The sequence below is a fragment of the Podarcis pityusensis genome, assembly GCF_964106645.2.
Source record: "Podarcis pityusensis genome assembly, chromosome: 12".
Classification (NCBI taxonomy): domain Eukaryota; kingdom Metazoa; phylum Chordata; class Lepidosauria; order Squamata; family Lacertidae; genus Podarcis; species Podarcis pityusensis.
The window spans coordinates 46453675-46477157 of NC_138037.1; the positions used below are offsets into that span (position 1 = coordinate 46453675).

Below are 23483 nucleotides of genomic sequence, written 5' to 3' on the forward strand. Positions count from 1 at the left end.
ATAAAATTTTAAAATATAAACAAATAAACGGTCGTGTTAAAATACATAATAACGAGGATTTTCATTGGAGTTTCTTCCTGCTAAATAGTGCCATTCACCACTCTGAGAGAAACTATTGATAAAATCTCAGCCACCCTTGCAGTTACTTCCGGGTTAATGTCAGACAGATGGAATCTGATATTTTCATTTTTCTGTGGTGTTAGACTGCCCCCCAAAAGGGGATAGCGCATGTTTGCATAGCTGGTTGTACAATATGGATAAGGATATGTTCTACGGTGTCCAGCACATTCAAAATACATCCGCATTGTCTATTGTTTCTGGGGATGTTTAAATATTTGCCCTCGACAAAAGCTGAGGGAGAAACGTTCCGTCGGGCTAACATAAAGACCAGGATTATTAGTTTTGAAATATAAGTGACCCTGTTGTCTGTTGCATTTAAACCATGAAGCTTGGAAGAGTAGATTTTAACTACAGCTGACTCCATGTTTTGTTTTTCAGTGACCCTTAATCTGATTTGAATATTATGATAAATATACAGTGGTACCTCAGGTTACATACGCTTCAGGTTACAGATGCTTCAGGTTACAGACTCCGCTAACCCTGAAATAGTGCTTCAGGTTAAGAACTTTGCTTCAGGATGAGAACAGAAATTGTGCTCTGGTGGTGCAGCGACAGCAGGAGGCCCCATTAGCTAAAGTGGTGCTTCAGGTTAAGAACAGTTTTAGGTTAAGAACGGACCTCCGGAACGAATTAAGTACTTAACCTGAGGTACCACTGTAATTGCTCACTTGAACTATACTAGAGTTCCAAGCCGATACCCATAGATCTGATTTTGCTATGTAAGAGTTGGAACCATCTGGATTTATAAGAGTCCTTAAGTAAGGCTGACATTATCAACATAGTAAGTGATGGTTTTATTAGGGGGTGAAACAGGGAGCCCCCATCACTATTGCCACTGGAAGTTGCCCCTAGCTCCCAAACAGTTTGCAATGGAAGCTCTGGGAGAGTGTTTTTCAGCTGGTGAATAGCCTATGACGTGTTGTGGGGGCAATATTTTATCCCCAACTCTCTCAAATAACTATATGAAGCTTTCAGATCTACTGCATACATCTAGGACTGCCTTTTACTACCTAATATGGCAGTTGCAACAGTTCCTGAATCAGGATAACTTGACCTTAGGAGTCCAGGCATTGGTAACCTAAAGAATAGATTATCTCCATGCCGCAGGCATAAATAATGGAAGTGTAAAGTTAGGGCTCCCATATGTCCAGAATTTCCCGGACACGAATTCTTGAAAAGTGGTTAAAATGTTTGGGGGAACCCGAAATTGTTTTTCTGGCGATTTCCCCAAAAAATAGGTTAAAATAAAAAAAGCTTAATAACTTTTGTGTCCAGAAATATGAAATATGGCAACCCTAATCAAGGGTGGGATGAATCTTAAAGAGGAATACTATCATATATTATTGAATCAACCAAATTCACTGATAGAGCTGATGGACCGTATCATTCCTTATTGTCCTATGTAATTGTCAGGCTTCGGGGAATCGGTTTCCTCTTGTTGTGGCAGTAGATAAGCAGAACAAAGGAAAACGAGTCTTCTTACCAGTTAGAAACTTTAATGATCAGAGCGAGAGAACAAAGGACCCATCTCCTAGAATGGCGTTGCTCCCAATTAAGGATTCCACTCCTTTGTGTCGCTATGAATCCACGTCACTTCTATGTTTTGTGACACAGCTTGTCCCCTCTCTGCTTTTTGTGCTTTCTGGTCTACCACTTTCTGAGCTCTTCTTGACCTTGGGCTGAACGGAGGAATGCTGTCCAGAGACTGGGAATCTGTTAACCCTCTCTCTTCCAGTACAGTCATACCTTGGGTTACAGACGCTTCGGGTTGCGCGGTTTCGGGTTGCGCACTGTGCCGAACCCAGAAGTACTGGAACGGGTTACTTCCGGGTTTTGGCGCTTGCGCAGAAGCGCTAAATCACGCTTTGCGCATGCGCAGAAGCACCGAATCGCGAGCCACGCATGCGCAGACGTGGCACTGTGAGTCGCGGACACTGCTGGTTGCGAACGTGCTTCCTGCATGGATCACGTTCGCAACCCAAGCATCCACTGTACTTCTTCTCCTAGCTGTTCCCCATCCACTATTTCCCAGCTTCTGCCTTCTGAACTGTGCCCCTCTGCAAACCACTGTTCCAAATCTATACTGTCCTCCTGCTCCTGGGAAGATTCAGGATCAGGATCTGATCCTGTGTGGCTCCCACCATTCTTCCTCAGTTGCAGCCCTCCTCAGCACAGTCCCTGACATCTACTCAAACCTCTGCAAACCTATCTTTTTTACATTGCATCCAGGAGGGTTTTTAATTCACTTAGGCACCATCCTTCTGAAGAAGAAGAATAGTTTGGATTTGATATCCCACTTTATCACCATCCGAAGAGTCTCAAAGCGGCTAACATTCTCCTTTCCCTTCCTCCCCCACAACAAACACTCTGTGAGGTGAGTGAGGCTGAGAGACTTCAGAAAAGTGTGACTGGCCCAAGGTCACCCAGCAGCTGCATGTGGAGGAGTGGAGACACGAACCTGGTTCCCCAGATTATGAGACTACCACTCTTAACCACTACACCACACTGGCTCTGACAAATCAGGCTTACTGTTAAAAGGCAGGGACTTACAAAGCACAGGTGCTGCCAAGGGATGTAGCGGGGGGCGGGGACCTGCTGGGGCAATGGCCCCAAGTAATTTTTTTCGGGGGGGGGCACTGCTCATGCCACCCTGCCAGCATCGCACAGCCCTGTGCCCTTCGATCCCAGACTCGCCCTCGCTTTGCGCCATCAAGACACTCGGCGGCTGGTGCTGCCACACTACCAAATTGACTCCTCGCAAATTCCACCAATCAAAGCAGTCCAATTAGCACATAAGAGACAAAGCAGCCCTTCAAGTAAACTGGTCCCAATGAAGAGTGTTATATTAATAGTAAAACCTTCAACCTGGCCCAGTTAAAAACCAGTAGCCAGTGCAGACTCATTGAGTGGATCCTAGTGCTGCTAAGATCGTGGGTTCGAGCCCCACGCTGGGCAAAAGATTCCTGCATGGCAGGGGGTTGAGCTGGATGACCCTCAAGGTCCCTTCCAACTCTCCTTAGGGTTGCCATATTTATAACAGATGTCCTTTCTGTATCCTGGACAGGAACGGTCAACATCATTTTATTTTGCGTCGATAGGGATTTCCAAACTGTTCAGGAAATGATTTATTTTTCTTTGGGTCAGATTTACGGAGGAAAAATATAAAACAACACAAACTCCGACAATGTTTCGTCATGCGTATCACCCTGCCTGGAAAGTAAGTTCTAGATTTCTCTTTGCAAGAAATGCTTTAAGCTAAAAAAATATAAATCTCTGGCTTTTCCAAAAATAACAAAGCTTGCTCGATTTTTTAAGTCTCATGTATAGGTGTGTTCTAAACATTACACACTCCTTCCAAAGTTTATCTTGCTTTATCTCCCGAACGTTTCTTAAGCTTTCCTCTTTTCCGTTTCCATGTTTTTATATATATGCAGACAAGCTTATGAAGTAACTCCTTAATACTGTTTATCCTGTGTCCAATATTGTATCAAGAGCCAGACAACTTGACTCAACTTATAATTGTTTCCTGAGACAGATGGATGCCAACAATAATTGATCATCTCTTGTGATCTTGTTTCAGTGCCTGCATATTGTCCTGATACTGCATTTAATATACAGAACTTGTTTTTCCCCCTTTTACATTAATTGACATTAAATTCATGAAAGTAATTCAGCACAGTGTGAAATGTCACTCGCACCAACATCTTCTCAATTGTTTGAGGTAAAATGGAATCATAGCCTGCAAAACAGAGTTGTGGAGAAATGAGTAACCAGGATTTTAAAACACCTCAAATCCCACATCAAATATTTTGGATAACAATGAAGAATCTTTGTGGGCATAGTCAAATTTGCAACAGCATCAAAACATTTACCTATTAGATTACAGGGGTCAGCAAACTTTTTCAGCAGGGGGCCGGTCCACTGTCCCTCATACCTTGTGGGGGGCCGGACTATATTTTGGAAAAATATATATGAATGAATTCCTATGCCCCACAAATAAACCAGAGGTGCATTTTAAATAAAAGGGCACAGTCTACTCATGTAAAAACACACTGATTCCTGGACTGTCCGCGGGCCGGAATTAGAAGGCCTGATCCGGCCCCCAGGCCTTAGTTTGCCTACCCATGTATTAGAATTTCATGCAGTAGAAAATCCTTACTGTAGTTCTGAAAAACAATCAGAGTTTAATTAGACTATAGATATTGGGTGATATACAGTGGTACCTCACAAGACGAATGCCTCGCAAGACGAAAAACGAAAACGTCTTGCAAGTTTGTTTCCTTTTTCTTAAAACCGTTAATACCCTATGGGAAACCGTGCTTCGCAAGATGAAAAAATCGCAAGACGAAAAAACTCGAAGAACGAATTAATTTCGTCTTGCGAGGCACCACTGTACGAGTATAAGGTGGAATGAAGAAGAAGAAGAAGAAGAAGAAGAAGAAGAAGGTGGTAAAAGGTAAAGTACCCCTGGACAGATAAGTCCAATCAAAGGCGACTATGGGGTTGCGGCACTCATCTCGCTTTCAGGCCAAGGGAGCCAGTGTTTGTCCACAGACAGCTTTCCGGGTAATGTGGCCAGCATGACTAAACTGCTTCTGGCACAAGGGAACACCATGACGGAAACCAGAGCACACGGAAACACCGTTAACCTTCCCGCTGCAGTGGTACCTATTTATCTACTTGCACTGGCGTGCTTCCGAACTGCTAGCTTGGCAAGTCGTACTGGACAGTATGCCATTCCCTTGACAGAAGCACAGCTTTGGGGCACACTGTGCAGGCTCTGTGCATCAGAGAAACACACACACACAAAAACTGCACAGAAAGGTTCTCCGTTCTGTGTCCATGTCTCCTGAAATGCTACCAAACAACGTTTTGGGTTGGGGCTTTTGCTTTTGGCTGTCGCCTTATTTAATATGGTGAGCAGCCAGATACTCCTCTGCAAATAACCGCTGCCAGTAGTTTTGCTATATTATTTGGCTAGCGAAGTTGAGCTTGTGATAAGAGGCAGGGGGACTAACAGATGTGAGGGGAGGGGGATGAAAGAGAGGGGAATTCAGCATTCTGACCAGCATTTAAAAAATAATAATTCACAAGAAACCAAGTTCTTTTCTATCCAGCAATTTGCAGTCCAGTTGCACAGGGTGGAAGAGAGGAAATCCCCTCTGAAAATGCCACTATGGCCTATGGATTCAGAGATAATGGTGCAGTAACCAATATCAAGGGTGGGTGGTGCTGCTTGCTTTTCCGGGGAATTTGTTCCAATTTGCTGCCTTGGGAGAGGATTTATGGGATGTTGCTGACAATGCTGCTCATAAAAGGGGCCAGTCTTTCCTGAGCCACTTTGCGGTTGATGAAGTTGTGCAGCTACCTTGTCAATTGGTAAGTGTCTTCATTCATTGCTTGTCAGGGGTTGCTGAAGCTGTTGAGATCAAAACCCCCATTTTTTAAAGTTACTGTTTTGTCAGAAGACTTTCCTGGGGTGTAGATGTTGAGGTGGCTTCCCCCCCCCGCCCCCCCTTGACATGATATACTAAAGAAAGACATTACTGACTGCAGATTTTACAGTCCAATTTGAAATGAGAGGTCGTGACCGTATGTGATTGCTTCAAAGTGTTCTTAGAAGCTCTGAATGTTTTTAATTGTTCTCATAATTATTTATTCAGTTTACATCCTGTCGTTCCTCCCAAAGGAGCCCATGCTGTTTTAGAATTTTTAAAATAAGTTTGAAATGTGCTTTTATTTTGTTTAAAATTATACTGTTTTAATGTTTTGATGTTGCCTTAATAAATACTCTCTCTTTCTCTCTCAAAACTTAAGCTATTGTATTCTGATATTGGAAACCTTTGTTTTAAGTATGCATAACTAACTCTTGTGCCCAATACCTGTGTTCAGTACTTCACTTTGATTTTAAACCAAAAAAAAAGTGCATAGTGTACACTTTTGAATTTGAATCTTAACTCCTCGTTTGTGATGCTGGCAATATTTGCTTTGTGGATAAATACACAATTCTTTTCTAAGTGTGGCATCATTCTGATACCATGTTCATTCCTTTCCTTTCCCTCCTGCACAGTTCTTGAATATTTCACAAGTGCAGAAAAAAGCATAAATAAAATACATATCCTCCATGGATGTAACCTATTCACCGCTAAGCACTTTGTAAAATCCTACTGATTTCCTAGGAGATTTAAGCACCTATTTAGCTTTCCCTGGATGACATTAGTTTAAAGGTACTAATCTATGACTGCTCAATGTAACAGTAACCGCTGCTTTGTGATCCTCTTATTCTGCAAAATCTTGAGGAGAGGGAAATGAGATTATTGTTGGAACACAACATGACTGTTGACATCCATTGTTTGTTTCTGTATGGATTTTCTTCTAGTACTGAGCATTTTATTACAGATTTGTCTATTGGTTGGTGCATACTGTCGATTCCCCTCAAAATTAAGTCCCACTGAGTCTATTAGGAGTTACTCCCAAGCAGAGACTGCAATTCTGTGCCTCCTTAACCTGAACTAGCCCCATTGAAATCCATGAGACTTCTGCGTAGATTGTGCTGTTAGCCTCTAGTGCAATTTCTTTTAAGTAAAAGCGAGCAAACTAAGCGCACAGCAAAACTTCCCCACTCAGTCTGGAAGTTTGTTTGGGCAAGGTATTCCAACAAAACACACAATTAAATATACAGATTCCGGACGTATAAGGAATAATGCAGTCGGAAGCAGTGTCTGGGAGGAAATCGCAAACAATGTCCCTGAAAATCCGGACATATGGCAACCCATCTCTGCAGTGCTGTTTTTGGCGATTTTCCTTAAAAATAGCTCAAAAGCTTTATTTTTTGTGTGAAATTACCCCAAAATTGGCAACCCTAATTTAGTAGATCACATCACAATTCATTTCTCTCCTCCCCTCTGCAATTATTGCTGTCACTGTGTAATAGAAGCAGAACTTTCACATACAACTATCATCAGAGATTAAATGTGAGCGTCTTAATAGTAAAGTGAAAGCATTTGATTTTCATTTTTTGCTATATATGGTCCATTCAAAAGTAAAACCAACTGAGTTCCTTGGGGCTTACTCCTAGGAATCCGGGTGTGAGATTGCTGCCCTGCATACTGGTATCTCCATATTTTTCCCTGTCAGAGGACTATAAACGCAAGTTCCATTTGGTCCAGCATTCAGTTTTTCACAGTGGTCAGACAGATCACAGTTCTCTCCCACTGAGAAGGACCATCATTCAGTGATAGAGCACACGCTTGCTTTGTAGAAGATCACAAGTTCATTCACCAGCATTTAAAGGTAGGGTTGGAAAGCCCTGCAGAACCTCTGCTAGTCAGTGCTGCTAGATAGATCAACAGTCTAACATTCTCTGTGCAGTAACTTTCTATATTACAGAGCCAGTGTGGCGTAGTGGTTAAGAGCGGTAGTCTCGTAATCTGGGGAACCAGGTTCGCGTCTCCACTCCTCCACATGCAGCTGCTGGATGACCTTGGGCTACTCACACTTCTCTGAAGTCTCTCAGCCTCACTCACCTCACAGAGTGCTTGTTGTGGGGGAGGAAGGGAAAGGAGAATGTTAGCCGCTTTGAGACTCCTTCGGGTAGTGATAAAGCGGGATATCAAATCCAAACTCCTCCTCCTCTTCTTCTTCTTCTTCTTCTTCTTCTTCTTCTTCCTCCTCTTCCTCTTCCTCTTCCTCATCCCCACCCCAATTAAACCTGGCAGTCAGAGAAGTTCCTTTTGGCCATTGTGGCTAATCACCATCAACAAGCTCATCCTCCATTAATTTCTCTAATGCTCTGTTAAAACCATCTAAGCTAGTGGACATCTCTACGCACTCATGGTGAGAGTGTACCCTTTTGACTGTCCTGAATGCAGTCCCTGTCAGTTTCTCTGGGTGACACAAGGTTCAAATATTATGGAAGAGGGAGAAAATATTTCCTCCACATTGTGTACAATTTCATAAATTGTTATCATGGTATCCTTTTTAAAATTAAAAAAAAATCCTCAAACCCTTGTTTTAAGGAAATGTGCTAAACCTGCTTGATTTTTTATTATTATTTCCTGCATGTTTTCCAGCTCCGTGATGTGCTTTTGGAGTTGGAGTGACCCAGAATATACAGGTAAGTCGTCTTCCTGCTGCTGTTTTCTAACTCTATAAAATTATTGGTGGGGTGGGGTGATGAGAAATATATAGGCACTTCTTCATCATTATCTGATGCTTTGTTAGGAAATTGGGTCAGGTTTTTTTCTGTTTAAGACTCCTATTTTATTTATTTAAAGTAATACATATACCTTGAAGCCAGATGCTTGCAGCCAAATGTTCTACCTCTACCACCCAGGTTCCCCTCTCTTTTTTCCCAGCTGAAATTCAATATACTCAGTGTTTGTTGGGCTGTTTGGTTATTGGGCTTAGCCCTGTCCTTATTGAACTGGGTTGTTTTTTTGTGGGGGTGTACATAAAATAATAATGAGAAAAATGTGTTTGAGTGGAGAACTTCAGGAGATTCATGCCTTGTGTCACTGAAGCATCCTTTGCAAGGAGAGATTTTGCCCTCCCGTTTCTAGTGGCTGCCTGCCATCACTAACAAAAAGTAAATGTACTTGTAAGTAGTCCCACATATCTACTGTCAAAAGCCTGGCTCAGTGCCTAACTGCGGGCAGACTTTCTAGGCTAGCCAGGACAGTGTTTCTTGGAATGTAGTCCAGGCAATATCCAGGAGGACAATGCGTGAGCTTCTGTAATGACATTCTGGCTCTGCAGTATGAAGCCCAGAAGATATATCTTGATCATTGACTCCAGCTGTCTAAAGCACTCCTTAGGTGCTGCGTATTGGGGAGGTTGCCTCGTGAGGAGAGGCAGAGATGAAAGCACTAGCTGTGAAGTCTCTCCATCCCTATGATTGTCACCTAACACACGGAAGGTGATTGCCTTGAGGAGCCTCTTGTATCTATGAATGCTCCCCATCATCTTCAGAACTTAATAATAATAGCTGGACCTCAGTGTCTGGGCAGAACGATGGGGGTGGAGACACTCCTTCAGGTATACTGGGCCAAGGCTGTTTAGGGCTTTAATTTTTTTTAAAAAAATGATATTTATTAGAGTTTCCAAACTAAAAATTAAAAGTAGAAAAGAAAAATGCGCAATTCAGAAATACACAATACATAATCCAAAAAGAAAAAAAAGAAAAGAAACAAAAAGCAAAAGACAAAAAAGAAAACATTTAAAAGCAATACCACCTTTTCATCTCCATTTTTTAAATTTACTTATTTTCTGGACCTCCTCATACCTCCCTCTTTTGTATTCCAGTTCAATTTGTATGTCCAGCAATTTCTTTCCCTCTTTTTTAATCCCAATCCTTAATCTTAATATAACATAACATTAAATTTTTACCTCTTAAAAGCCGAATTTCCATTTCCTTTATCTTTTTAATCCTTATCCTTAATCTTGATCTATATATGAATTTAAAACCTGTATAGCTAGAAGCCACTTATTTTCAATCCAACATCACTCTAACATTCTTTAATTTTGCAATGTTTCTGCAAATAATCTTTGAATTTCTTCCAATCTTCCTCCACCGACTCTTCTCCCTGGTCACGGATTCTATCAGTCATTTCCGCCAGTTCCATATAGTCCATCAGTTTCATCTGCCATTCCTCCAGTGTGGGTAGTTCTTGTGTCTTCCAATACTTTGCAATGAGTATTCTTGCTGCTGTTGTTGCATACATAAAGAAAGTTCTATCCTTTTTTAACACCGTTTGGCCGACTATGCCCAGGAGAAAGGCCTCTGGTTTCTTCAGGAAGGTATATTTAAATACCTTTTTTAATTCATTATATATCATTTCCCAGAAAGCCTTAATCCTTGGGCACGTCCACCAAAGGTGAAAAAATGTGCCTTCAGTTTCTTTACATTTCCAACATTTATTATCGGGCAAATGATAGATTTTTGCAAGCTTGACTGGGGTTATGTACCACCTGTATATCATTTTCATAATATTCTCTCTTAAGGCATTACATGCCGTAAATTTCATACCAGTGGTCCATAACTGTTCCCAGTCAGCGAACATAATGTTATGTCCAACGTCTTGTGCCCATTTAATCATAGCAGATTTTACCGTTTCATCCTGGGTGTTCCATTTTAGCAGCAAGTTATACATGCTTGACAAATTTTTAGTTTTGGGTTCTAACATTTCAGTTTCTAATTTTGATTTTTCCACCTGGAAGCCAATTTTTTTGTCCAATTTAAATGCCTCCATTATCTGAAAATAATGAAGCCAGTCTCGCACTTTGTTTTTTAGTTTTTCAAAACTCTGCAATTTCAGTCTATCTCCATCTTGTTCCAAAATTTCCCAATATTTCGGCCATTTGACCTCCATATTGAGCTTTTTCAAGGCTTTCGCTTCCATTGGTGACAGCCACCTTGGAATTTTGTTTTCTAATAAATCCTTATATCTTATCCAAACATTAAACAGCGCTTTCCTGACAATATGGTTTTTAAATGCTTTATGTGCTTTGACCTTATCATACCACAAATATGCATGCCATCCAAATACATTGTTAAAACCTTCTAGGTCCAAAATGTCAGTGTTTTCAAGAAGCAGCCATTCTTTCAACCAGCAAAAAGCTGCTGATTCATAGTAAAGTTTGAGGTCTGGCAGGGCAAATCCACCTCTTTCCTTTGCATCCGTTAATATTTTAAATTTTATTCTGGGCTTCTTGCCCTGCCAGACAAATCTAGAAATATCTTTCTGCCACCTCTTGAAACAATCCATTTTGTCCACAATTTGCAATGTTTGAAATAAAAACAACATTCTAGGCAATACATTCATTTTTATCGCAGCGATACGGCCCAGCAGTGAAAGCTTCAAATTTGACCAAATTTCTAAATCTTTTTTCACTTCAGCCCAACATTTTTCATAATTATCTTTAAATAGATTCCCATTTTTTGCTGTCATGTTAATCCCCAGGTATTTCACTTTCTTAACCACTGTTAAACCTGTCGTATTCTGAAACCTCTCTTTCTCCATTGGTGTTAGATTTTTCTCTAGAACCTTAGTTTTTACCTTGTTCAATTTAAATCCTGCAACTTGACCAAATTCTTGAATCAGTTCTAAAACTCTTTTAGTACTAGATTCTGGCTCCTATAATGTCAATACTAAATCATCTGCAAATGCTCTCAATTTGTACTGTTTAGCTCCGACCTGTATACCTTTAACCAACTGGTCCCTTCTAATCATGTTCAGCAAAACCTCCAGGACCGAAATAAAAAGGAGTGGGGAAATTGGGCAACCTTGTCGTGTCCCTTTTTCAATTTTAAGTTCTTCCATCACCACATTATTTACAATTAATTTAGCCTTTTGTTCTGAATAAATTGCACTTATACCATTCTCAAAGCCTTGGCCTACCCCCATGCCCCGTAGATTCTTCTTCATAAAGTTCCAAGAAATGTTGTCAAAAGCTTTCTCCGCATCCACAAATATCAAAACTGCTTTAGTGTTTATGTTCACTTCTAGTTTTTCCAAAATATCAATTATATTCCTCAAATTGTCAGACATATGTCTTCCTGGGAGAAAGCCCACTTGGTCTTTATGAATCTCTTCCATCAACACTTTTTTAAATCTCTTGGCCAAAATGTCAGCAAAAATTTTGTAATCCACATTAAGTAATGATATAGGGCGGTAGTTCTTAAGCTGTGTCTTTTCAGTCTCTGTTTTCGGTACAAGTGTAATATATGCTTCTTTCCACGACTCTGGTGCTCTTTTCCCCTCCATTATTTCATTACAGACCTCTTTCAAAGGTTGTATTAACCATTCTTTCAAGGATCTAGATGTCAAACCATCTGGTCCTGGAGATTTACCCAATTGCATATTTTGAATGGCACCTTCTATCTCCTGTTCAGTTATTTTGTAATTCAAAATTAGTTTATTTTCTTGGGATATTTTTTGTAATCCATTTGTTTTCAAAAATTGATCTAAGTCTGTTTCTTTCAATGGCCCTTGGGTATATAATCGTTTAAAGTACCTCTGGAAACAATTTCTAATCTCTGCGGGGCTTTAAAGGTCAGCACCAACACTTTGAATTGTACTCAGAAATGTACTGGGAGCCAATGTAGGTTTTTCAGGACTGTGGTCTCGGCGGCCACTCCCAGTCACCAGTTTAGCAGATGCAGCTGTTAGCACACTTCCAGGCAGGCTGTTTATTCCCACAAAAGTTGCTTGTTATCCGTCAGCTTCTGCAGTTGTCCCATGACAGGAAATGACAGGAAAGCGGGAGACGACCAAGAGTAGCCGGCAAAGCTGCATAATCTCAGCGTGAAGTTATTGGGATGAATGACCGATAAACAGAGAACATCGTATAAACCCATTGCAAGTTTAGTACAAACATGTTAGCATAAATGCTAAAAAAAATAAAATACAGTGGGCGATCGGGTTGCGAACGTGATCCGTGCGGGATGCACGTTTGCAACCCGCAGCGTTCGCAACCTGCAGCGGCACGTCTGCGCACGCGTGGGTTGTGATTCGGCACTTCTGCGCATGCGCAAAACGTGATTTAGCACTTCTGTGCATGCGCGACCCCCAAAACCTGGAAGTAACCCATTCCGGTACTTCAGGGTTTCGGCGATCCATAACCTGAAAAAACGCAACCTGAAGCATCTGTAACCCGAGGTATGACTGTAAAAGCTGGTCTGCACACTCCTCAAGGTAGCAGCTGCATGACTTTTCACTGGAGGTCTTCATTCTCTCCTGCCAACTTTGCAAACAGCCTATATATCAGTGCCAGAGACCCCTTCTCCAGAAATCAGAAGAAAGCTGGGGTTCCCCCTGGGTCTTTGCCTCTCCCCTTCCTGCTAACTCTTGTGACATGGTCACTGGCTTCTGGCCAGCTAGTCAGTCTCTCTTTTTTTTAAAAAAAAAATATTTATTGGGGTTTACGATAAAAATAAATATAATAAACAGTATAACATATATCTTAACATAGTTTCACATTTTCTTTGGACTTCCTCACATCTCCCGCTCCCACTTTCATCGTTATAACTTTTGCCAGCAATTTATTATCTTATTTGCATTCTTATGTCCCATCTGTATATTTATAATCTTATAATTCTCCAAAAAGGTTTATATTTTCTCAATCTCACTTATTATCTTGAATCATCTAATTTAGTGGTGCTCAATTATTTATGATCTAGCATCCTGCTTAACATTCACTCAAATTACAATGTTTTTGTAAATAATTCTTAAATTTCTTCCAATCCTCCTCCATCTTCTCTTCTCCCAGGTCACGGATTCTGCCGGTCATCTCGGCCAGTTCCATATAGTCTATCAGTTGCATCTGCCATTCTTCCAGTGTGGGTAGATCTTGAGCTTTCCAATGCTTTGCAAGAAGTATCCTTGCTGCTGTTGTTGCGTACATAAAAAATGTCAAGTCCTTCTTTACCACCCCTTGGCCGACAATACCCAAAAGAAAGGCCTCTGGTTTCTTTGCGAAGGTATACTTAAATACCTTTTTCAATTCATTATAAATCATTTCCCAGAACGCCTTCACTTTAGGGCAGGTCCACCAGAGGTGGAAGAATGTTCCTTCACTCTCTTTACATTTCCAACACTTATTATCAGACAGGTGGTATATTTTTGCAAGTTTGACTGGGGTCATATACCATCTATATATCATTTTCATTACATTTTCTTTCAAAGCATTACATGCAGTAAAGTTCACAGCTAGTCAGTCTCTCACAGGGTTCAGTGGGTGAGTTGGACTTGAGATGAAAGAAACGTAAGAAGAAAAGTAAGAGAAAGGGCGGAGCACGAGGGATGCGGGTGGCGCTGTGGGTTAAACCACAGAGCCTAGGACTTGCCGATCAGAAGGTCAGCAGTTCGAATCCCTGCGATGGGGTGAGCTCCTGTTGCTCGGTCCCTGCTCCTGCCAACCTAGCAGTTCGAAAGCACGTCAAAGTGCAAGTATATAAATAGGTACTGCTCCGGTGGGAAGGTAAACGGCGTTTCCGTGTGCTGCTCTGGTTCGCCAGAAGTGGCTTAGTCATGCTGTACGCCGGCTCCCTCGGCCAATAAAGCAAGATGAGCACCACAACCCCAGAGTCGGTCACGACTGGACCTAATGGTCAGGGGTCCCTTTACCCTTTACCTTTACCTTCTTATCTACAGATTCTCATGTATAGCACAGTGACTTCCATGAGCACAACTGCACCCCCAGGATCTTTGCAAATAAATAGTTTGAGATGGGTTAATGAGGCACTGAAAGACAGAAGCAGTTTGAAAGAAAGGCTGGGTTTATAAAGATTCAGAAATTCAGAAGGGCAGTCAGTATATTTGCATGCAAAAGTGCCCAGGTCATCCCTGGCAATCTCCAGGTAGTGCTGGCCTCCTGCCTGAAAACCTAGAGACACTGCAGTCAGTGTGTAGACAATACTGAGCTAGATGGATGCAATGGTTGGACTCATCGCCATTAGTGTATCCAAGTTATTGGGACCTCTAATGAAAAATATGCATTTGTGGGAACATTTGCTTGTTCTGCAGAGGACTGAGAATTGGCTCTCGCTTGTGGCTTTTGGTTTCAAAAAAATTTGATTACCATTTGGCAACGGACTTGATCCCTTACATCTGATAAAAACGCCATACTTCAAAACGGATAGACAAAATAAAAGGTTTATGGATGGATTTCAAATGGGGAAAAAATTATGAAACAGCTGTTGGATTTCGAAGCGGGGGGGGAGGGGAGTGGGACTGATTAGCCACACCAGAAGAATGTTAGAGTAAATAAAGATCAATCCTAACATGGGTGAATAAAATAGAGGGCAAGTTTCAATCTGCCAAATTGTGAGAGGAAGGCTGCTTCTCCCATCCTGCCCTAATGACCTCATCTTTGTTTAGGTTCATGTCTTTTGTAATACTCTTAATAGACAGTGAAAGGAAAAACCAGTACAGTAAAATGATTTCCTCCATCGGGCTTCACATCCAGAAAAAATGCTGGCAACTGTTTTGTTTTGTTTTTAACGTATTTTTTTATTAAAGTTTTCTTGGTTTACAAAAGGATGTGTAATGTCCCTTTTTTCAAGTTACATTTTCTACAGATCAGTTTCATTTGTTGAGACATTAGGGTTACATCAGGAAGAACAGGGGGGAAGAGGTGGAGGGGCCATGGTGAGTAGGGGTGGCGTGGCGTGGCGATGTTTCCATTTTACTTAATGTATTTGTGGGGTTTTGTGTCAGCGTCGTTTGTGCGGGTTCTCTTTGCTATTCGCTTGTGCTCCTCTGGTGGTGAGGTTGGGGTTGGCCTAGGGTGTGGTTGTTTGTTTGTGATTGTCTGTGGTGGTCTTTGTTTTCATGTGTGAGTTGGGTGGGTGGGTGTTTTTGAATCAGGTTAGCCGTTTTGATTTGTATGCTGTTGGTGGATTCTTGTCGTTGCCTTCTTGGGCTGTGTATGGGATAAAAGGAAGCCATACCGGGGTGAAGGCGTCTTCTTCCATTTGTCCCTGTGTCGGTTTCAGTTTATAAACTTTATACTCGCTACCTGCTAAATAAACTGGTTGACTGGGCTGACCACTCTAACCTGCTTAATCCGGAACAGGCAGGGTTTAGAAAGGGCCATAGTACAACAGGCCATTGTTTGGTACTACAGACAATGATAGATAAGTATACAAAGGTACATAAGAGCAAACTTTTTGTGGCTTTTGTAGATCTCACATCCGCTTTTGATTCAATCTGTAGGGACAAATTATGGCAAAAACTATATGAAACAGATATTGATAGACGACTTCTCAAAATACTTAGAGAGTTACATTCAGACACCACAGTTAAAATCAGAACTGGGATGTCAGGCAACTATACTGACCTTGCTCACCCTGCACCAGCCGCTTCAGCTCTCTGTGGTGTGCCCGCAGGAAGCCCCGTCAGTCCGGCTGGCAGCCAAGGCTAACATGGCCTCCTCTTCATCCACGCCAAACACTGCGGCGGAAGCCCACCATGTCTTTGGCTGCCTGATCTCATATGGGGGCCTGGCTTGGGAACTCTGCGGCACTGCAGGGGCCCCGCAACCTCCATCCCGAAGCAGGGGGGAGCTAAAAGGACCACCCAGCACAGCAATGACCTGGCATACACAGCAGCGGCACCAGTCATGGCTTGAAAAGTGTGTGGCATGTGGCGCTTGCGAGTGAAGGATGCAGACCTGAGGTGCCAAAAGGTGTGGACAGTGAGAAGGGGCTCCAGCCCAGCAGGGGAGGACCTGACCGGCTGCCCGCTCCCTGCTCGCAGCCCACCTGGCTGCCATGGAGACATTTACGCCATGTGTTCTGCGCATTGCGGCTTGAAATCTTCCAAAATGTTTACCTCAGAAGAATTCTAGGCCTCCCTCAGAGTACTCCGGCAGCTCTCCTAAGAGTGGAAGTAGGATTACCTTCTGTGTCTGCCAGGGCCCACTTAAGATTCCTGCGTTTTTTCACCAACCTCACAGATGCCCCGAACACCTTATTGGCTAAACAAGCCTTTGTATCATCACAAAATAATACTACTTGGCATAAAAACCTACTAGATATCCTATCCAGATACAATCTACCTGAGTTTAATACCCTCAAATTGTGGAGCCCTGATAAAGTTCGGGAATGGATCTTTGAAAAAGACGCCTTTTTGGACTCCACAAAGATAAAAAACTCTGGGTTTTCCTACTGGTTTCCCCGAGTAAAAGCAGTCAAAATCTGTGCCAACTACTTGGTGGAGATCACTGATCCCACCCTTCGGAGAGCTTTCACTATGGCACGGTTTCAAACACTGCCAACTGCATATCTGACCGGTAGATTCACAAAAACCCCAGTAGAACATCGTTTATGCCCTTGCCTTATGAAAATTAAAGAGGATCTTACACATTACCTCCTCTATTGCCCCATCTACTCGGGCTTTAGAGACGCATTGCTGCAAATTATACCCAACTCTATAACCAATCCTGAAGATAGAGTAAAATTTTTGTTAGTTGATGCAAACCCACGTATTACCCATGTGGTAGCGGTTTTTGTGATGAAGGCCATGAAAGCCAGGGAAAGATTTATGGATGACAATGTAAAGACCCCTTCATCGTCTGTTTAACTCGTTGCTTGTTTTCCCTCTCTTTCTATTTTGTGGGATGAAGGTTTTGTTGGCATAGTATGTAATGAATTTTAATATTTTTTAACTATTGTTGTGTTGATGTTTGTGTACAGGCATGGTCCTCACAATAAACGGATTTGATTGATTGACCTCCAGTTTATGAAGCCAGGGGTGGGGAAACTTTCTCAGCCGCCAGGTCAATTCCTTTTCTTGGCATCTTGGCATCCACATGCCACTACAAACTGCAAAAGGGAGGAGGCTGGCAGCAGCAGCCCTGGAGGGGCTTGACCAGCTCCCCTTCCTCCTCCCAGAGCTCGGTGGCAGTTCTGGAAAGGGAAAGGGGAACACTCCCAGATTCAAATGGAAGTGGGGAATGCTTCTGTGAATCCAGGATTTCCCAGTAAAATCGGGACAGTTGTGGGAGTCTGCGTACTGGAGAGGTTTTGCCACTGGTCTCTCTCTGCCCCATAGTTACACTCTTGGACCCAGCTGGCCACAGATGCTAAACCTTGAGAACGGAGTTTTCTCTTATTACCATCATCATATCCTCAACTTTCATCTCTTCATCATCAAACCTTTTATTGGCATCACATACAAACATCCAAAACAAATCAATACAGAATTACCACTTACCCAGTGGCACAAAACATTTGCTAAAAGAAAGGAGGCAGAGCAGTCTATCGTCACATCTCTAGGTCTCCAGGGAAATCAGACATCTGCAGTCTATTTCGACGACAAAAAACCAAATAGAGATATTTAGCTACTAACTTGGTGAGCTCCTGATCATTCCCCAGTAATAGAAAATGTGTGACCTCCAACTCTGGTTTCCATTTGGGGATACAGAGTTGATCTAGAAATTGCTGACGGAGATCAGCATATACAGTGGTACCTCAGGTTACAGACGCTTCAGGTTACAGACGCTTCAGGTTACAGACTCCGCTAACCCAGAAATAGTACCTCGGGTTAAGAACTTTGCTTCAGGATGAGAACAGAAATCGTGCTCCGGTGGCGCGGCAGCAGCAGGAGGCCCCATTAGCTAAAGTGGTGCTTCAGGTTAAGCACAGTGTCAGGTTAAGAACGGACCTCCAGAATGAATTAAATACTTAACCTGAGGTACCACTGTAGTTTACAATTAACAACCATATGTGTAAGGGTTTCCATCAGGTGGTCTTCACAAGGGAAGTTCTTTCTCCTTCCACCCTGCCTGAGAACCTTCCCCAAAGGAGGTTGGATGGATTTGAATTAAACCTGGCCATCAGTCAGTTGAAAAACAATAGGTTGGGTCTACTTTTCCTTTCCTTTTAGGGACACGGGTGGCGCTGTGGGTTAAACCACAGAGCCTAGGACTTCCCGATCAGAAGGTTGGCGGTTCGAATCCCTGCAATGGGGTGAGCTCCCGTTGCTCAGTCCCTGCTCCTGCCAACCTAGCAGTTCGAAAGCACATCAAAGTGCAAGTAGATAAATAGGTACCACTCCGGCGGGAAGGTAAACGGCGCTTCCGTGCACTGCTCTGGTTCGCCAGAAGTGGCTTAGTCATACTGGCCACATGACCCGGAAGCTGTACGCCGGCTCCCTCTGCCAATAAAGCGAGATGAGCGCCGCAACCCCAGAGTCGGTCACGACTGGACCTAATGGTCAGGGGTCCCTTTACTTTTACCTTTCCTTTCATAAATGCAATGAGGGAATTGCAGGTGGTATGTAATTGGACTCCTGAATTGAAGAGGGTTGGACCAGATGGCCCTCAGTGTCCCTTCCAACTCCATGATTCTGTGACTCCGCTGGGCTTTTTATGGTTTCTTTTTGTTCTGCCTGATTTAGTTCGTAAAGCCAGAGGGTGAAACAGAGATGTTTAAAAAGGCTAGATATTTCTCTGGATCCAAGGAATTGCACAATGAGTTCTGCTCATGTTTCTCAGCCCATGCCATATGGCAGACTGCTTTTGAATCAAAGGGGAGCTTCAGAAACAGCTTCTGATATGCATGGAGGACTAATGTTCGAAGGAGACATTTTTTTAAAATCCCACTGGTCAAGCTCACGCCCCTTAGACTTCCTAAAGTGGCTCTTTGGATCTCAGTTACGACGCCTGAGTCACATTAATGGGAACTGGCTCGCATGCTTGGATGTGTATATTTTTAGTTCCGGAGTTCTCATAAGTTTTTTTGCGTGGCTCAAGGGAGCTCATCCTGTTGAAGAGGGGGTGGGATGCTAAAAGCACCCCATCCTCATTTCAGAGGGAGACCGGTCCTGGAAGGATCCTTTAAAAAAGTCCCATATGCTCAGAGACTTAGCTGTTGTTCATTGGGGGATAATAATAATAATAATAATAATAATAATAATAATAATAATAAATTTTATTTATATCCCACCCTCCCCAGCCGAAGCCGGGATATAGGAAGCCCAGGGCACTTGTTCTTTAGATGTCCCTTTTATGAAGAGGCACGTAGTGAGACCATTGATCCCCTGCTGGTGAGGCTCGCTGACCTCCCGGAAAAGCAAAAATTCGACCTTTTCCTGTTAGGCAAACAACCCGGATGGTCACCAGATTCTGTAGGCGTAGACCATCCCCCGACTCAAACTAGTTCATTAAGACAATCCCCAAACTCGGTTCCATGGGTGACTCTGGGTCATCTCTCTGCTGTAGCTTATCTTAAAGTTTTAAGTGTCTATACGCTTATCGCATTTATAAATTTTAAATTTATTGTTGTACATAGTTTTAAATGTTTGTTTTCCTTCTGGAATTGCACTCCCAAGTGTGTTTTATAAGCTGGTCTCCGACCGTAATAAATTACAGTGGTACCTCGGGTTACATACGCTTCAGGTTACAGACTCCGCTAACCCAGAAATAGTACCTCGGGTTAAGAACTTTGCTTCAGGATGAGAACAGAAATTGTGCGGCGGCAGCAGCAGGAGGCCCCATTAGCTAAAGTGGTCTTCAGGTTAAGAACAGTTTCAGGTTAAGAACGGACCTCTGGAAAGAATTAAGTACTTAACCCAAGGTACCACTGTATCTATCTATCTTCAGAGGGAGACCCAGGTATGTGCCGTCTTTTGCATTGAAGGTGTTTGAGTTGACAGCTGGGGTGCTACCCAGGGCAGTGAGCTGGAGTCAACTGGTTTTCTAAGGCAGGAGAACAAATTGTATTTTAATGCATAAAAGTGGTACCGTTGAGCCAGTGTGCGGTGTAATGGTTATAGTGTTGGACTTTGACCTGGGAGATCAAGGTTCAAATCCCCGCTCTGCCACAAAACTCCCTGGTTGTTACGAGGTAGCTGCCAGGTGAATAGCTGAGAGAAACCAGGCACACCGTGAGTTTCTTAAGCAGTTCATGTATTAGCATCAAACAGAAAAACACAGAGATCCATAAAGTGTACTCCCACAAGGCTTGAGCTGTTGCGTAGTGTGCCCGATCCTTCCCACACCAACTCATTTTGTATGTGTCAGACCCTTCCTGCTGCCTACAATGGCTGCCAAGGGACCCTTCCTGTCTCTGTCTGGTTTTCTGCTCTGTGACGGGGATGAAATACCTGGTTTTAGGGGAAGGAAGGGGGTCTTGCAGGCTCTTTTTTTCCAATTTTTTCAATTAATTTTCCAAAAAAAATTAGACAAACAAACATAAATCTCAACTGTATTTAAACCAATCTTAGTAACATTGTTAAGTGACTTCCTCAAGTCCCCCTAGTTGAATTTCAGTGTGTATCATTATAACAGTTTTCCAAAACCAATTGTCTCATAAAATTTACTTAATCACTTAACATCTTTCTTTCTATTTAAACTTTAAACATATTAATCTCTAACATTACATATTTAAATCCTAGGCCTATCCGGTATTTGCAAGTTTTTCCAATTAAATTATCTTAACATATTTAATTAAATAGTCTTTAAATTTCATCCATTCCTCCTGGTACTCCTCCTCCTTCTGGTCGTGGACTCTTCTAGTCAGGTCGGCTAGCTCCAAAAAGTCCATCATCTTCATCTGCCATTCCTCCACTGTAGGTACTTCTTGCGTTTTCCAATTCTTAGCTAACAAAATTCTTGCTGCGGTTGTGGCATACAAAAACAGTTTAACATCTTTCTTGGGCAATTCCAAACCTGTTATTCCAAGAAGAAAGGCCTCTGGTTTCTTAATAAATGTATATTTCAACATTTTTTTCAATTCATTATAAATCTTCTCCCAGAAGTCTTTCACCTTGGGGCAGGTCCACCACATATGATAAAAGGTACCCTCCTTTTCTTTACATTTCCAGCATAGCTTATCACTGTTATGATAAATCTTTGCTAATTTTACAGGGGTTAAGTACCATCTATACATCATTTTCATAATGTTTTCCTTTAACACCGTGCATGCAGTGAACTTGACCCCTTTCCTCCACAATCTTTCCCAGTCTTCAAACATTATATTGTGTCCCACATCTCTTGCCCAATCTATCATCACTGATTTAACCTGCTCATCTTTTGTATGGGTCTTGCAGGCTCTTAAGGGACATGCTATTGACTGGCTCTGGTACTGTCTCTATCACATCTCACTCTTGCCTCTTCACCCTTCACCCTTCACCTTTCACCCTTCACCTTTCACCTTTCACCCTTCACCTTTCACCTTTCACCTTTCACCCTTCACCCTTCACCCTTCACTCTTTACCTTTCACCTTTCACCCTTCACCTTTCACCCTTCACCCTTCACCTTTCACCTTTCACCCTTCACCCTCGCTCTTGCCTCTGTTCACATCTCACTCTTGCCTCTGTTCTTTTTTAAAAAAAATATTTTTATTAACCAATTTCAACATCACAAATTATCAAACCATATAATCACATACATTATTTCCCCCCTTCCCCCCCTTCCATCCCCCCACCCCCCCCACCAGGGACTTCCCTCAGCTCCTCTCTCTGATTTCTCTGCACATATTATTCTCTTCATGTTATAAATTATACATATCCTCGTGTTGTTTATCTATCATGTTATCAACCAATAAATTTGTGTATGTTTCTTCAAAACCTGCCAAGGAGTCCAGTTCATTTTGTTGTCTTTTTAGATAATTCGTAAAAAGTTCCCATTTTCCCTTAAAGACACAGTTGTCCTTGTCCTGCAGTTTGTATGTCAAATTAGCCAGTTCTGCATACCTCATCAATTTTTTTTGTAATTTTTTCGGGTAAATAAGTTCTTTCATTGGGATTACTCTGCCTCTGTTCAGGGCTGCTGCACCTGCTGGCTTTCTCCTGTTCCTCACCCTCCAATGTTTCCCAGTTCTTTTCTTCTTCTTCTTCTGGTCAGGGACTGGACTGAAGAGGGGGAGGAATGGTGGAGATCACACACCGCCTTCTCCTGTAGCACCTTTCACCTTTCACCCTTCACCTTTCACCCTTCACCTTTCACCCTTGACCCTTGACCCTTGTCCTGTTTCCCATCACCACAAACCTGGATCCATACTATCTTCTTCTGCACTCGCCCTGAAAGCCTCTTTGTCAGGCACTGTCCCCTACTTCTCCTCATCTAGCCAGTCCCTGACACTGGGACCCTTTCTTTCTATAATGTTTGAAGACTGGGAAAGATTGTCCCAGTCAGGCGTGACCATTGACCTTTCAAGGTGACCCTTGACCTTTCACCCTTGACCTTTCACCCTTCACCCTTGTCCTGTTTCCCATCACCACAAACCTGGATCCATACTATCTTCTTCTGCACTCGCCCTGAAAGCCTCTTTGTCAGGCACTGTCCCCTACTTCTCCTCATCTAGCCAGTCCCTGACACTGGGTGACCTCAGGCTTGACCCTTGACCTTTCACCCTTGACCTTTCACCCTTCACCCTTGTTCCCTGTCCTGTTTCCCATCACCACAAACCTGGATCCATACTATCTTCTTCTGCACTCGCCCCGAAAGCCTCTTTGTCAGGCACTGTCCCCTACTTCTCCTCATCTAGCCAGTCCCTGACACTGGGTGACCTCAGGCATGACCCTTGACCTTTCACCCTTGACCTTTCACCCTTCACCCTTGTTCCCTGTCCTGTTTCCCATCACCACAAACCTGGATCCATACTATCTTCTTCTGCACTCGCCCTGAAAGCCTCTTTGTCAGGCACTGTCCCCTACTTCTCCTCATCTAGCCAGTCCCTGACACTGGGTGACCTCAGGCATGACCCTTGACCCTTGACCTTTCACCCTTGACCTTTCACCCTTCACCCTTGTTCCCTGTCCTGTTTCCCATTACCACAAACCTGGATCCATACTATCTTCTTCTGCACTCGCCCCAAAAGCCTCTTTGTCAGGCACTGTCCCCTACTTCTCCTCAT

The 23483-nt window shown here is 42.8% G+C and overlaps 1 protein-coding gene across 1 annotated transcript in view; it reads left to right on the forward strand.

Moving 5' to 3' along the window:
* Positions 1-5357: 5357 nt before the first annotated feature.
* The window catches only part of LOC308459338 (collagen alpha-6(VI) chain-like), a 75110-nt gene continuing 56984 nt past the window's right edge, over positions 5358-23483 (forward strand). Inside the window, exons 1-2 of the mRNA XM_080974528.1 lie at positions 5358-5499; positions 8193-8236. The gene's annotated coding sequence lies outside the window, so the exon portion shown is untranslated. The remainder of the gene's footprint in view (positions 5500-8192; positions 8237-23483) is intronic.